The sequence below is a fragment of the Hesperophylax consimilis genome, chromosome 4, assembly GCF_061612785.1.
Source record: "Hesperophylax consimilis isolate HC1 chromosome 4, BYU_Hcon_1.0, whole genome shotgun sequence".
Taxonomy (NCBI): Eukaryota; Metazoa; Arthropoda; class Insecta; order Trichoptera; family Limnephilidae; genus Hesperophylax; species Hesperophylax consimilis.
The window spans coordinates 3,908,971-3,925,987 of NC_142839.1; the positions used below are offsets into that span (position 1 = coordinate 3,908,971).

The following is a 17,017-nucleotide window of genomic DNA, read 5'->3' on the forward strand; positions in this document are numbered from 1 at the left end:
AAGGATATTTCCTCCAGGAATATTGGTGGCATATTGCGGAGCTTGAGCAATATGATGGCGAGGCTAGTGGAGGGAGAGTATAAAAAGCTTCTGACGGAGCTTTGCTGAGCAAAATAAATATTGACGTTTAAACGTTAAGAATAAAAAGTTCAATTTTCTTAAGGATGATGAGACAGAATCATTTTTTAAGTAATGGCAATTACGTAATGTACCAAATTAACATTATGATTATAGAAAAGGTTTTATAAAATAAATTAAGAATGTTAAATTAGAAGATAATGCAAATACATCTGAACGAAACATGAAACAGAACAAGACATAGAAAAAAAAAAAAAGTAACGGTCCCAACTGGGAATCGAACCCAGGAACTCCGTCTTACCGGGACAACGCCTCTAACCACTCGGCCATCGGGACCTAATAATAATTTGTTAGATTTATTACTATCATTTTCTTCTTCAATGAAATATTACATTGATGGGTACAACCAAATAGTTATTAAAGGAATAGTTCAAATTTATTTTTCCCGTGACGCCAATTTTGCAGAGGTGTGCGGATGATGTGAACCAAGTTCGAAATTCTCACTTCCCTTTCAGTACAAATTACATGGTCTTGCCTGCAATTTTTGTGTAACTTACCAGATCTCAGGATGAACAACTTTTTGAAAAAAAGGCTTCTAAAAAAGTAGATTGATTTAAAAAAAAAAGAATAAGTGGATGTTTGCGCCCTTTTTTACTAAATAAGAAATTTTGTCACCCCTAAGCAAGTAAGTTTGGGGGTCTAGCACGGACGATCAAAAAAGCTCCATGTCAAAACGATATTGACGAAATCAAATAAGTAGGTTAGCGATATTCGCGAGCACGGTCAGAATATGATTCTGACAGTCGGTAGACAAAAGCCGCTGCTTTTAGCGCGGCCTTCAAGGTGTCGAAGTTATCAATGTTTACAACTTTTTTGTTAGTGTCGTTCATTATGCAAGTTTATTTATGAATGGGGGTGAACTAAATAAGCTCTTAGAATTGAATGAAATCATATACACGATCCATATTATTAAATAATTTATCAAAAGCGCAATCAATTGATTCCGTTCCAACACGAAGATAAAAAAGTTGTTAGTTAAAGGCTTTATGAAATAATTAATTCCCATTTTAGTATCAAATACATGCGGATTGCCTGATAAAGATAATGATAATGTATATTAGAGTTATTTATTCAATTGGAAGATGTCATATTGTATCAGTATTTTTAACTTTTACGTGGCAGTTTGATGTTTTGGAATGTCAATTCATAGAGAAATGCGTCAGTATTGCCAGCGTAAGTCAAATTAATATTGGTATGAATGTGAATAGGGTGACCGTGCTAGGAAAATCGGTATAAAGTTATCGGTAGGTACGCCTTTCTATCCGATACTCTTGATCTCATAGTCACGCAATTTCTATCCAGATACTTATAACTTACGGACGTTATTCGGTATTCGAATGTGAACGCGCCGTAAACAAACAGACTTAAAAGTTCCGAACAATCCGCATCGCGGACTTTAAAAGATCCCTCTGTGTTTATTTCTTGCAAATTGTATTTACAACGATCAAATTACCCGAGATCACAACCCTCGCGAATAATAAAACAGCAAATGCGCCAAAAGCGGGAAATATTTTCCAAAACATATTCCCCCCCCGGACTTCCCCCTTTTGGCGCAACCGTTAGCCATCATCATCCGGATTTTATTTTTCTTAACTCATTTTAAAAACACTTTATTTTCTTTTCTCTCCTCTTTAACGACGCCGTTTAAAGCGTATTTTTTATATCTGCGCCTATCGCCCCTCGAGACTGTAGGGTGGGGATTGGTGGGAGGGACGGGGTATCTGCTGTTTTGTAAGATGTTAAAATTGTCGAATTTCATAAAGTTTCTTGTATTTAAAAAATGATTATCTTATGTTTTAAAGGCCGTTAAAGCACCGCCATTTTCAGCATAGTGACATTAAATCAAATCACTTAAATGCTCAAAGTAACAGGTATGGCAATGTTTAATTCATTCTGTTGCATCTTAAACTGGTAACGAATCACAGCTTCAGGCATGGAAAGAAGGAAAACAGGAAAACTTTGACTTTCCACTGTATCTCTGCAAAGAAGCACCCAATCACAATATAGCGAGTTCCGCCGCGATACTTCGAGGTAATTATCGCCACGACAAAATGAATGAGAACTTAAAACGATATTATGCACTTCCAAAATAGGTAACTTTCTTCTTTTTACTTTTCAGCAAGATTATGTATATGAAAAATATCAGAAACTTGCTTTCAAGGTAACCTCAATCTATAAATAAACCACCCACCCTCAATCCTTGTGTTTTCAAAACAAATGTATTCGAATTTGCACTATGTTTTTGCCATTGTTCCGAATTTCAAATAATTTTCCAGCAAAGTGATAATTTTGGATAGGTAAGAACTAGATAAATGATATCCCGGTAAGAACTAAGAATATTCTCATTTCAAAATCAAACACATTCCATCAACATAACCTGAGTATCTTATTCCTAAGTTTTGTTTTTTGCGTTAGTTTCTTCCAAGTTTCTTCAGTTTTTCGATTCGTATCCATTCGCCATGCATTCGCCTCTGGCAGTTTTTAGGTGCTCAACCTGTCCCAATTGTGAACGAACGAAGTTAACCATAGATATTTACATATTTTTATTTTGACAAATATATTTGAACTTAAATGGTCATCTTCATCCAGATTCAAATCTTATGATATTTTTCTTTATTTAAAAAATCTTATTTAGCAATAGATCGATATAGAATTTCATTACCTAACACTCGTAGAGAAATTGATTAGCTTTGGGGAAAAGTAGAGAAGGCATAATTAAATTAAGAACATTCTAAATGCAAAGTATATTTTGGAAAGTGTGCTGTGTTTTAGATTCGAAAAGTTTCCCATTTGGAAAGCTCTCTCCATAATGCTCACAATCGTCATTCTTCCCGACCGCTTTCCTCTGCTTTCTTGATTTCCCAACTCAATCTCCTGCCATAGCTGCCATTAGCCGAATGCAAATAGCTCCGGTTATGTTTTCTTTATTTTATTTCCCCCACCACTTTTCTCCCCCTCTACCCCACTTTCAGACTTTCCCAGATTCTCGTACCACCATTTTCTCCAGGGGTGAACGAGAAAACTTATTTATTTATTTTGAATAAAGGAAAAGTTTTTACTTGTTGGTAATAATGTCACAGTGAAATAACAGTTCGCTCTCGAAAATATTAACAACTTATATTTTTTAGTTATTTACAGCGAAAGCCAATCTAATACCTTCTGATCATATGTATATTTTCTGTAAAAATTGACGATCGTACGGTGTCTTAAAAATGATATTAATAGACTTCAAACGATAACGAAACTTTTGGTATTGGGTATAATTTACATACCTACAATGCTTAAGTTTTAAACCAAGCACTGCGGAAAGAAGAACTTCCATAAGAAAATAACTGAAACGCGTATAAATTTAATGAGAAAAAAAATATACACCACTTCAAAAAAATACAAACGTTGTTGTGTGCTAAAGAAAAACATAATACATAACTTCTTAGAGTGTACACGGAGAAAATTTACTGATTAAATATTGCTAACTTATTAAAAATCTCTTCAAATTTGTATTCCTGTTAAAACGGAACTGCAGGTCTATAACGAAGTAATTGATAGGTTTCCTAGTAAACTATCAGTAAAACACAATGTCGGAACACGCATTCATAAAATTTTATTATTTTCGCATTTGGTCATTATATAATAACGGGATAAACGCAGCTGCCTGAACACGTGTTCCGGTTTATGTATTATGAAAGCAGTAATAGTTTTGTAGTAAATGACCTGCGATCACTTTTTTACAGGATTTTAATAAACCAGTAATACTTATTTTTGTCCGCATTAAAAGTAAGCTTTTAAGTTCTATGAGTATATGAAATTCGTACTGGAATTTTAGGTAAAATATTTAAAAAATGCCTTCACTGGTTTTTAAAACATATTGACAATGAGAAAATAAAGTTATAATTGATTTTCCAATGCCTGTCTCAATGCCTGAAAAAAATCTGTATCAAGCACACGCACAAATGTCTTTGAACACATTAAAAAGTATAAAAAAAATAACGGCTTTTAATTTTTGTTACCACAAACCGGTCGGTGGCCAAGTTAACATCGCGTTTGGGTACCACCCAGGCGTAGTGTGTTCAATTCCTCGGCTGGCTAAGTCCACCATCACAACACAAGCAAAATTTTCAGTTTACTGTGGTGGTAGTAGGAGATTTTCAAATATTGTCAGGTTATTCTATAGGAATGTTTGTCTTTCTTTAAAAAAAAAAAACTCAAACTGATGTTCAGAACATGTTCGAGTACTGAAGACCTCTTCACGATTCTCAGATCTCGACAAAATTTCATTAGAACTTTTTATTTTTGATACAGTTTATGTTTAAATAAATAAATGTTCAACCCTGAGTTCGCCTTTCCCCCGCATTCGCTAATATAGGCCCCGGGTGTATTAATGTAACGCGAAGGAACGGATTGAAAAAAATATAGAGGTGGATAAACATTGGTGTATTTCTTTTGTGTGTGTAGTGTATACACGGCATATATTGGGTAGTGGTGTGTGGAAGGGAGAGGGTAAGTGCGGATATGAATTGTGGAATAGTAAGACAACATTAGAACTAAGTGGTGTGACGGAGTTTCCCCGGAAAACAAAAAGAAAATAGTTCGCATTTTTTCTCAAGTTTGATATTTGCAGTCACTGTTCAGCGTGGTACTCAGATTTCAGTTGGAATATAAGCAGATTTCGTCCGTACACGGAGATAACTTCATGATGTAAACAAATGCTATTTTATTGAAAATATCTTAAAATTATTCGTAATCCTGTTGAAAACGGGACTGCAGGCCCTTTACGAATGAATTGATATGTTTTGCGTAAAACGTCGAATAAAAAATGATATTAACGCAACGTCGGAACACGTCTTACTATCATAAAAAATATTATATTTTCGCATTTCGTCATTACATGTTAACAGGGTAAACGCAGACGCGTTAACACGTGTTCTGATATATTCGGAGTATTAAAATTTTATTAAGAAGCGGCCTGCTGGCATGTTTTTAACGGGATTTTAATAAATCAGAAATACTCGTTTTTCTCCGTGTAGGACTCGTGTAACTTATAAAACTTATCCAATAAGCAACTACGAATAAAATATTTTGACCAAAAAGCTGATTACACTATAAAACGGATTGGCATTCATTCTAGTGAGAAGATCCAAGTTGTCTTAGAAACAATGTACCAAATGTATCGGAGCCTTATAAGGGGTATGGTCAGAGAAAATTTGTGATAAAACATGTCAACACAGATATGATCGATTCCTCAGAATATATAAAAAAATCAATCAGAACTACGGTACTAATCGCTACAACAAAATACCACTCTCATTCAAAAATCTCAATGCAAAAACACTAATTAAAGCTTGATTCAAAATATACGTAGACCTGAAATAGAAAACATACCACACGGAGAAAGATGGTCCTATTAAAAAAATGATAGCATGCGAACTTCGTGATAAAATATTAGTCAATCAGAATATATTAAAACACATTAATTTCCTAATAAATATCATGGCGGTATGCTACAATACAAATAGGTCAGTTTCAATGTTAGTATCTTAATGAACACGTGTTCCGCCGTCCTCACAAAACATTTGCTTTTGACTGATAGTTTGTTAGGAAATGTTTCAATTCATTCGTTTTAGGCCTGCTGTCTAATAATTATAATTTGGTCAGAGTTTTAATAAATTAACAGTATTTTGAATATGTAAGTTTTCTCCGTGCACGTGACAGAGACAAGATTTTATCTCAGACGAACCGAAGTAATTATTGAATCATTATCTCGACTTGTTACAATAGTTATCCCAAATACATATATTACTGTATTCCAAAAGCCAACAATGTATTTGCAAATCAGTTTAAAGAGAACATCTTTGAATGTATTTTTGTACACCAATAAATAGCAAGGAAAGTTTCTAAAAATTTTTATGGAATTAGTTTTGAACACCTAACCGCAGTCTTCTTTTACTCTGCAAATGACTAAAGACACTGGTTTATTTGTTTGTAAAAAACTACGAGCATAACAAAAAACGAAACGTTGGTATTAAATAGTTTTTTTACCAATCCAGCACACCACTACAGGAGCAAGAATTTCTTTTAAATGATTTACTTACACCTATCTAAATTTTTTGATTATTGTCATTATAACATATCGATTATTGAAGTGAAACTTCTTTACGCGCGTTATGCAATTTCGAGGACCGGAGTAAAACCAAATCATGACCGTCATCAAAAACCGTGATCATTTCGCTATAGGAGCCTAGCCAATATTATATACCTACTTTCGGTCGCTCTCCAAAATCAGCTTCGCGGTCTAGAGGCAAAGCGCCCGATTGTCGTCGGAAGAACCGAGTTTCGATCCCAGCTTTAACTATTTTTTTTCTTTTTGTGATTTTTTTAATAATAATTATTTTTAAAGTGATAAAATGCTCTCGTGCTGCGACTTTTAGATATTTTGACTATATGATATTTTGGTCGAATACGTAATAACCGCGGTCTAGAGGCAGAGCGTTCGACACTCGTTATGCAGGACCCGGGTTCGAATCCCATATTGTTATAACTTTTAATTTTTTTTTTTCAACGATTTGTAATAATGTAGTAAAAATTAGATAAATTTGTTAATTTTATTTTAATTTACTTTACGGTACCTATATGATATTTTGGTCGAAATATAGCTTACAAATCTTGCCGGTAGAGTCGCTCGGTATTTTGATTAATTATTTTTATTTTGAATCATTTAAATTACTAATCAAGGCCGATAACGCCGCGTCGCGCGAAATATCTCTCCTCGCGGTCTAGAGGCAAATCCCATATTTTTATAACTTTTAATTTTTTTTATCAACAATTTGTTTTTTTACTTATAAATATGTCAATAGACAGAAAAAAAGAGAGAATGAAATGAAAAGAGAGAGAGAAGAATACTAAAAGTTTCACTTCCGTCGTGCGTAGGCTTGCCACACACTGTATTTTTATTTTTTAATTACCAGTGATAATTTTCAAAATCAAGCGCAGTGGATTTATGTATACGATTTTGGAATGATTATAAACTGCACGCAATATGAAAGGTAATTTTGATGACCATCGTTAATTTGATCGCGAAGCATTATTAAATATCCTCACCCCCTCAGTCTTAAAATATTGCGCCATTATTAAATAATTGCCTGAAGGTTTATGGTTTCGATCGCAAGGGGGCGTTTGCAATACCCAGTACCTTACACTTATTATGAATTTGAAAATATGGATATGGGAATAATAATATAGTTATTCCTCCGTAATTTGTCAATGCGATGCTTCTTTGACAATCAAATGTAAGATCAGCGCCATTATGAAAATATGAATTAAGATTTTCACGGCCAGAAGTATTTTTGTTATTTGTTTTCGGGGTGTTTTGCCGTGTTGCGCAAACTCCTTCTTTAGCCAACGTTTCGGACAGCATTGCAGTATCCATCATCAGGGCAGATGTGTTATCTGAAACGTTGGCTAAAGAAGGAGTTAGCGCAACACGGAATAACACCCCAAAAACAAATATAAAAAAGCGCCATTATGGTTTATTTCAATCGGCTGAAAAATCAATTGATTGATCAAATGTTAATCAGCTGTCAACATAGACTAAATTAGACACATCAATGGCTGTCAAGCATAACGGTCGTGAATGTCGACAATTTGAAAATGGCGCCATATTCGATTTTATCCCCAAATAGTTAATTTTGAAAGATGACAGAAGTTTACAAAAAGTTTCCAACATATAAATTTCTTAAACAACTTATAGCATTAATGGCATTCATTAAATTTGGTTCAGCCACTAGTGCGTCCCTTATCTCCATCCCCTCTCTAGTACCTAACCTCAGCCTCACAAAATACCCCAATTGGATAAGCAATAATCCCACTAGCTACAGTCTAGAGCAGTTGGAACTCTTGTGCGGTATTCAGGTTAACTTCTTGAACTTCGGAGCAGAAAATCTGATTATTGAATTATCAGCTGAGAATTTGTGGAACTTCATGAAAATTACATTGATGAGTTTTACTTAAATATGGCAATAAAATTTTTTTACGAATATTTTCTGTATAAAAAGATAATATATCTTAGTATTCATATAATATATTTCATGTTTTTATCGTAATAGCTTACTTTATTACTTTAAAGGATTATGGAATCCAATTTTACGAATTTATAAATCCTACAAGAAAATCAATGATAAAAAAGTGGTTTCAAGAAGTAATGTCCTTGGTACTCCTGGTTTTGGGACGCTGTTGAACGAAAAAGAGTTTTGACATGCATAGATAAAAAATTTTCTAGACAATCAGACAGGCGACATTCATGTCATTAGCGCAAACAATTCTGATTTTGTTCTCTAAACAGTTTTCAAAGCATAATTATTAAAATCAACGGTAAAAAAAACAGAATAGATGATATTACTTGTGAGCGAGCGTGGTCGTAAAAAATATCGCTCACAGCGAAAACCGTTTCATGGGTTAAACGAAAAAAAGTGTACTAAAGCCACTCACTGGTACCTTTGTTAATATTATTGCAGAGTCTCAATCTTCTATCTTCATGTCACCTGTTCCTGTTCTTCATTTTACTTTACTTAACTTCACTTTATTTTGGTAATATTTATATTTTTTGTAATACCTGCATCAACTGTAATGCGCCCCTGAGGTGATAACTCACAAAAGCGGCGCTATAAAAATTGTCCAATATTTATTTATTAATTATTAGTTACATGGTGTAAAAGTGATACGTTAACTATGTATGTATTATTTTCATTTGCCTAAACCGTAATTTTCATCACTGGAATTGAATTTATGTGATAAATATGACGAGTAGTACATCTCACGCCTCCCTTATTCGATTCCACCCCTACAAAGGAATGAGGTGTAATATATTTCCAATTAACGCCGCACAAAAGGAAGAATGATGAGATCAGTCGGGCCGTAATCATGTGGCGAAATGATTTCTACCTAAATCTAAATCTTTCTGGCATTATAGAAGCGAGAAGGAATTGCAAAAAAAGCAAGAAAATAATATATATGATATTAAAGTGAGCTTTCTGTAAATCACTCACATCGTATGGTTTTTATTATGTACATATGAAAATATAATCAGTTTAAATAAAAATGTAAATGTTCGTTTATTCAAAATCTTAAATCTCCGAAAGTTCTTCTCCGTTTTCTTTGAAATTTTGACACAACGAATTCGAATAACACGATTCTTTATCTGCACAGACAGACTGAGCCAGAGCAACGCGTGGTGGTTTACAGCTAGTTCACAATAAAATACTTACTTTTTTGTTAAATAAAAAAAACGAAGGGAACAACTTGTTCAAGTTAGTTTATTTAAATTTGTAGGTACTTACACTAGCGCAGTCAATCTAGGTAATCATCAGAGGAAATTATAATTGTGGGATTTGTAAAGTTGAAATTTTATGTAATGGTATTAATTTATAGGTAGATACTTATCGGTCTGAATTCTTGACATATTAGTTCCAAATTTGAAAGTTAAATTTAAAATATTTTTCTCTTGAGACATTATATTACGGGTAGGCAGGCACTTTATCGTTTGTCTGATTCTAGGCACAATCATTTCCGATTCTGAAAATTACTCTTAGATTCAAAACAAATCCGAGTTCTTTGAACCAGAGTTACACAGACAGATGGACACACAATAGAAATTAGTATTTTTGATAATTACATTTTTTCAAAAGGAGGTTTTAAGTTAGTTTTTTCTTTAAAAAAATGTAGTTTCATTATAAATTGAAAAATCCACAATAATTTTTTACGTTTTATTAATTCCTATTATTGAAATCAATTATGTCAATTTACGCAGTAAACACTTAACTTATCGAAATTATCTGAAAGGCGAAAAATATTTGATCTCCTTTTATTATATAAAATTGTTCATTGAAGGTTGGACTGCCCTGACACTATAAATTTGCTATCTTTACATATTTTTATTTATGTAAATAAATAAAAGAAAAAAAACAACAACAAAAATTTAAAAAATAAAATAAATCTAAGAAACTAAACAAATAATACCTCATCCCATAAACACAAGCAAGTGCTTATTATGGGAGAACATTGAAAAAGAATAAATATTAATCATATCATAATATCTTTTATCTTATTACTAGTGAAATATATATATGTATATCACACATTGTAAAAATTTTTCTTGAATAATATAATTAAAAAAAAAATTATATATACCTCCAAAATATACTACACGGAATATTTTATTCTACAACAATAACTTCGCTACGAATTCTGTGTTAGAAAGAAAACATAGGTTGGGCAATGAACTAAGTGATGTCGCTGACATATTTAATTTAAACTTCAATACATTTAAAGCCAAATTATTCCACCACTTTTTAAATGTAAATAATGTATGAGAAATCATTATATTTCATTTCGATTTTCTATTGTTTGTTTTATACTGTTGTTAAAAATGAAATTTGTAATTGTTATTTACTCAAAAGCCCAATAGGGCGTCAATAAATAAATATATTTTGGACAATTGTTCAATGAATTTCAATAATACTTTAGTAAACGCACAATCTCTTAGTGAGCGTCGAAATTTGGTGAAAACCAATAATAGGTGAACGTTTGATAAAACCATTAATGTCGGGATCACATGAAAACAGTACAATACTGTTTTGTCCCAGCTCCGGATTCACTGTCCTAGTGTGAAAAGTAGTTTGGAAGACAGAACAATGAACAACGGGCAAGCCATCTCCCGAGAATAGTGACATTCCCTCACCGTTGTTGGCGTGTAAACGCGTTTTGACAAAACAGTAGGACAATAGTCAGTAGCTACGCACGTATGTATTTCGTATTTTGGATAAATGTCACGTAAATGGAAGGCTAGCTTTAGACTTGTAAGTTTTTTCGTAAATTTTACGACTTCTAGCCAATGGGCATATTGCATTTTGAAAATCCAATATGCCCATTGGCTAGAAGTCGTAAATTTACGAAAAAACTTACAAGTCTAAAGCTAGCCGAACACTACAATGCATCTTGGTATAAAAGACCGATAGAAACATAATATTTTCGCAAACTCTCTCGTAACGCGCGTCGCTGTGTATCCATTTTGACAGCGTTCCGCGTTTGAATTGTTGTATAGCCCCGTTGTCCTGCCCTGCGCAGTCGAGGCTGTTGACACGGAGCTGGAACACTATTGTATTGTCTTCTTTATTGTCCTCGTGTGATCCCGGCATAATGATAAATTCTTACTCTTGTGGCTCTCTGTTTTATTTCATTATTTTTAAAAACACAGATTTACCTAATACTTAACTAAGTATAGTCGAGCATACTGTATCTTATATCTCAATGTTCAGAATGTCTCATAACAAATAACATTTTATGCATGTAAAACGTTAAATTTATTAACTTTAATCAAATACAATTTATTTTTCAGCAATGTGTTTTTGTGTAAAAATATATACATAGCTATAACAATGATTAATTTCATATAAAACACTATTTTTTAGATTATTTCCGCAGCAGAAATAGTCAGAGCTTGAATAATGTCCCGTTTGACTGCTTTAAGTAGATTTATTTAGGGAAACAGACCATTTGCAAAATCTACCCTTCTGTCACTCCCCATTGCATTAGTTCCGCGGAGTCGCACTCGTTTTTACTCATGAAATGGAGGTTATTATTATATTACCTACCTGTCTTTTCAACGTGTCTGCTTCTGAAAGCTATTTTTTGGGTTCTATTTGAGAACTGGAGTTTGTTTTGTTTATTTGGTTACGCACTTATCAGCATTATCTAAAGGATTTATTTTATTAAGTTGAGTTACATAGTCATGATTACACAATAACAAATAATCGATGTTATTGCGTCTGTTTTACGTACGTATTTATGTTGGTAAAGAGATATGAAAGCAGTCGAAACATACTCTTGTGAAATCTGCTTATGAAGTTTCACGATACATATTTTTTGCAGGTGTGGAATAACAAAATCCTTGCCAAAATATTTTGTTTGCATTATGGTAGGAATCGAACATCATCCTCCCAATTTAAAGTAAAAATATAATAATTACTAAACAGAACCCATATTAAACTATTAGTTTACTTTATAGTGATTTGTTTAGGGATATTATGCCGTGTTGCGCTACCTCCTTCTTTAGCCAAAGTTTCGGACAGCATTGCAGTGTTCATCATCATGATGGACAATGTAATGCTGGCAAAAAAACAAAAAAAGGATGTAGCGCAAAACAGCAAAATACCCCAAAAACAATTCACTATAATACTTTTGGCCCTGTAAATCTCAAATCATACCTATTAGTTTGCTGTAAATATTTAAAAAAGTATTCTAATAAACTTTTCTGAATTGAAATTGTACTGATCGTTTACTGTATATATATTTATATATATTTTTTAAATTTTTTTATAATACCATCTTTCACTATGATAAATCCAATTTTCGTAGGTAAGTGTCTTCCACAACACGGGCGTACTTCTAGCGTGGAGGAAAATATCCAATATCTGTAAATAAAAAATATTTTATTTTATTTTTGGAATAACTTAACGAGTAAAACATCAAATCATAATATTAAATAATAGAATACAATATTAGCTACTCTCAAAAGAAAATTTGAAACAAAAAAACATCAGAAAAACTTACGGTCGCATATTGGAATTGAACTCAAGTCCTCAGCCTTGCCGGGGCTCTGCTCTACCACTGGGCTAATTTGACGTAGACGTCAACTTTTTAGCCGAAGTAAGATACAGTTAATTATGACCGAAAAAAACAGGGTAGAATTAGCTCAAATGTAAAGCAGAGCCTCGACAAGGCTAGGCTCCTGGGTTCAATCGATAGACGCGATTATATTTCTTTCCTGATTTTTTCTTTCAAATTTTTGTTTGAGAGTCGCTAATATTGTCTTCAATGATTAAATAATATTATGTATAGTTTAAAAAACAGACTTTATCAGATTCGTTTTGAAAGAGTGTAATTGAATATACTAAAAGCACTTATAATACTACAGTTATTTTGTACGACATCACATGATGGCCAAGTATCAAACGTAAACAATTCAGAAAAACCATAAATTACGACGTAGGGATCAAAAGACTCCAAAAAAAGCTTTTTACAGCTATAAACAGCAAACAACTCAATAAAATTGTTAGAATCTTTAAAAGTCGTAGATGAAACCAGTTTTATAGAAATATATGACGAATTGTTTCTATTTAAAACTGAAACTTTGCTGATAAACTGCTTTGGCAGTTTAGCGGGTATAAATAATAATAAAAAAAATAATAAAAAAGATTGTACGTGCATTTCAATTTCGAGCAGAAACATTTTAAAATGTTTCCCTATAAAACTAGTTAACTTTTGCATAGACGGATGTATTTGAAAAAAAAAATTGATTATCCAAAACAACAGATTTTAACTTGTTCCAGTTTAATACTGGGCCATCAGTATACACGGTGTCATATTGAAATTTAACCTTCCAGCGGGCGCGCTGTCGTAAAATTTACGACAGACGCGCCATATCGCTTCCCCCACTCTTAACTTAGTTTTAAGCATCGAGCTTCGAGCTATGCTAGAGTCAAATCAAATCAAATGTCAAACATTTACCGCAAGATATAAGTGCTTTTCTCAAAGTTAATTACGGTCGGGCAGTTGAACCGAAAACAGAAGAAGAAAACAGAAGCTTTCCAAAATGTGGTATTTGTCGGTTATGTACATTAGATAAGAAAAGATCCTCAGTATCAATGAAGTGTTGCCGTTGCCAGTCCTTTACATGCAATAACCATTCTTCAGTTGAGGTAGTTTGTAACAACTGTAAGGATGAGCATATTGATTCTGACTAAATAAGTCGATAAAATATTTTGTTTTGAAATACTAACACGTTTAGAGTGTTGCTTCGTTTTTTTTTTAAGAAAGTCAATTTTTTTTTGAAGTACTGCCTATTATCATTTTCCATAACCTTAAAGAAATTCCCTAACATTTGTATAAAGAAAACACCACTTACATGGAGAAAACTCGATGACGTAAAATTTACGACAAGCGCCCGCTCAAGGGAAATTTCTCAACGTGCCCGCTGGAAGGTTAAAAATAAATTGTACTATAAAATTGATTTTTCTATGTATGTATAAGTTAAAATATGTATTTGAAACTTACTGAAGTACCTGGCGTTGCACGGGCTTAATGTGGAGCTGAAATCATATTCTATGTAAACTCTACTATTATTTTAAGGTGAAAGGTGCAAATTTTCATTTAATTGTAAACTGTAGATTTCTATAAATATCAAATACATGCCACCAGATATTCTTCTCAAAACATATAAATATATATCTAATCATTAAATTAGTAATTACTGTTCTAAATACATATTTAGTTTAAAAAATTTAAATAATTTTTAAATGTTTGATTGGCATTCAAAATGGATCGTATGAAGATTAGTAATCATAAATGTTATCGTGAAATACAAGGAGACAGGAAAGGATGACTTTACCTGGTGATGACGTTTATTTCTTTTGAGTCCTACTTCTTTCTCGAAGATTCCATGCACTGTTTATGGGTATACAATTGAAATTAATATTCCATGTTCACAACATTACTCTGTGTACATTTACCGCACGACAATATTAAACTTGGGGATGAAATTTGCACTATTGTACTAAATGGACTTTTCATGAGATTATTGATATGAGCAGCGAAATAACATGCACTCTCAACTACGATGAGAAATCGAATCCTTAAACAAATGACATATATGTTGTGTAAATAACAAATGATTAGCACTGGAGTCTGGCCTTCGTTCTTCAGTTCTTGTTTCTTCTAAGGTAATACTTTTACGAAAGGAAAGTAATAGAAGGAAATGACAATTTGAATAGGATACAGGAATGTGGAATAATACCAAAACTGTTTCAATTTTAAACACATATGAATATGTAGAATGGCCCCACTGAGGAATTATGTTCTATAAGGCAACAAACTAGGAATATGTAAAACAGTTCTAATGATTTGTAACTATTCAAAGTTTCTAATTGTTCTTAATATACAAACTACCAGTTTTCATTGTTGAATGTAGGTCATTTATAGTCGTTATGTAATCTGGCTTATATCTCAGACAATTTCCAGTAATCCATCTGCTGACCGGAGTGGGAACAGAACAGACGAATGAAGTGGAGACGGGGGCCAGGGGCACAGGAGCCGGTGAAGGTATTGCCGCGGTAGTTGCTAGCGATATTCCAATCTCGGAGCAGCGCCCATTGTTAGCCTCGGGCGGCCTTTAATATTCCTTGGGAGTAAAACAAACATTTACTTATGTAAGGAGAGTCGCCAACGTTGCGAAATTTTGCCAGTGCCAGTGCTACGAAGTTCTGGATAATTTATAATTTTTTGTTATATTTTAATCTTGTTTATATTTTTGTACACTCATCTACCATAATCCGACTTAAATTTCTATCGACATTCAATTCGCATCTACTTGTGGCCCTTACTAATGAAACCTGTGTTTCAGTCATCCTTTAAACGAATTTAAACCACTCTTCAAATTTCAAACTTAATTTTTAAGTTCTGTGAAATAATTTTTCAAGTTAGTTGCGAATCTGAACACACCTCGTGGTGATCCAATAAATGCTTCTGGGGGCGGCGGAACCCGCCTCCCAAGATTCATTGCCAAAGGATTCAATCTCTGAAAACTAGAGTTGTACATAAAATTAGTGCCTGAAGCAACTACATCAAATGGAGACTTGTGTTGAAGCTATGCAATAAATACAATATAGTCATGATTCGACTTCAAACTATGCTAACTACTGCTCAAAGTAGTTGTAGATACCGAGCAAATCATCGAGCATTAAAAAAGTAAAACTAGGCTATAACCCAAGTTTTTTCGATATCCTCTCCATCAAGCATGAAAACGCGAAAAAACATTGGAAAAATATTTCATTCGTGGAATTTTCCACCGTGCTCATTGCGTCTCCACTGGCGTAGCGGGGCTCGGGCAAGGGGGCCCGGGGGCGGTTAGACGGGGGCGGTGAGATGGGGGTGCAGGGGGCCGAGTGTGGTCATCAATATTTCATAGCCCCCCATTTCTCGCTACATTTGAACTGGTCGCTGCTGCCGCCGCGGGTCGCTGGCTGTATGAATTACTCTCCCAAAAAATGTTTGTTTTTCCCGGTGTTTGTTTTTTTATCACCTATTCCCCCCACGCGCCACTGCGCGGGATATATGGAATTTCTGGGCGACAAATAATTTACAAGCAGGAATTCCAATGAAATGTTTCAGTTCTTATCGATTATTTACATCGAATTGTTTCCCACACGGACAAAAATGAGTATGGCTGATTTATTGAAATCCTGGTACAAAAGTGATTGCAATCCATTTCCCAATAAAATATTAGTCTCTTCAGAATATATCGGAACACGAGTTAATACAGGTGTCCTTTTCCTAATAAATATATAACATTCCTGACAAAATAATCCAACATTAGATTTTTTCATTCATTAGAATTCATTCGTTAAACGCCCGCAATCCTGTTTTTAATAGGAATGCGAGTAATTTGTTAATAATTATTTATATTACTGGAATAAAAGAGACACCGAATGATATTTTTTTTAAAGAAAGACTAACATTCCCGGGTTACGTAAACCTCACAATATTTGAAAATCTCCTACTACCACCACACTAAGCGGAAAATATTGCTTGTGTTGTGATGGAGGACTATGAGCCAGCCTAGGAATTGAACAAACTGAGTGGGACCCAAACGCGATGTCAACTCAGCCACCGACCGGTGATATTTTTATGTAACAAATACACGAGCGTCGCGTAGGAACGATTGAATTTATTTTTATATTGTTCTTATCTATTTTAAATTATGTATTATAAACCAATATTATTATTTGATATATTTTTGTATGTCGTCTGCAATATGTAAAAATATGTACCAATT

At 33.5% G+C, this 17,017-nt stretch overlaps 1 long non-coding RNA gene across 1 annotated transcript in view; it reads left to right on the forward strand.

Moving 5' to 3' along the window:
• LOC149424058 (uncharacterized) overlaps positions 1 to 17,017 on the forward strand; it is a 651,496-nt gene that overhangs the window by 283,969 nt on the left and 350,510 nt on the right. The gene's annotated exons all lie outside the window — the stretch shown is intronic.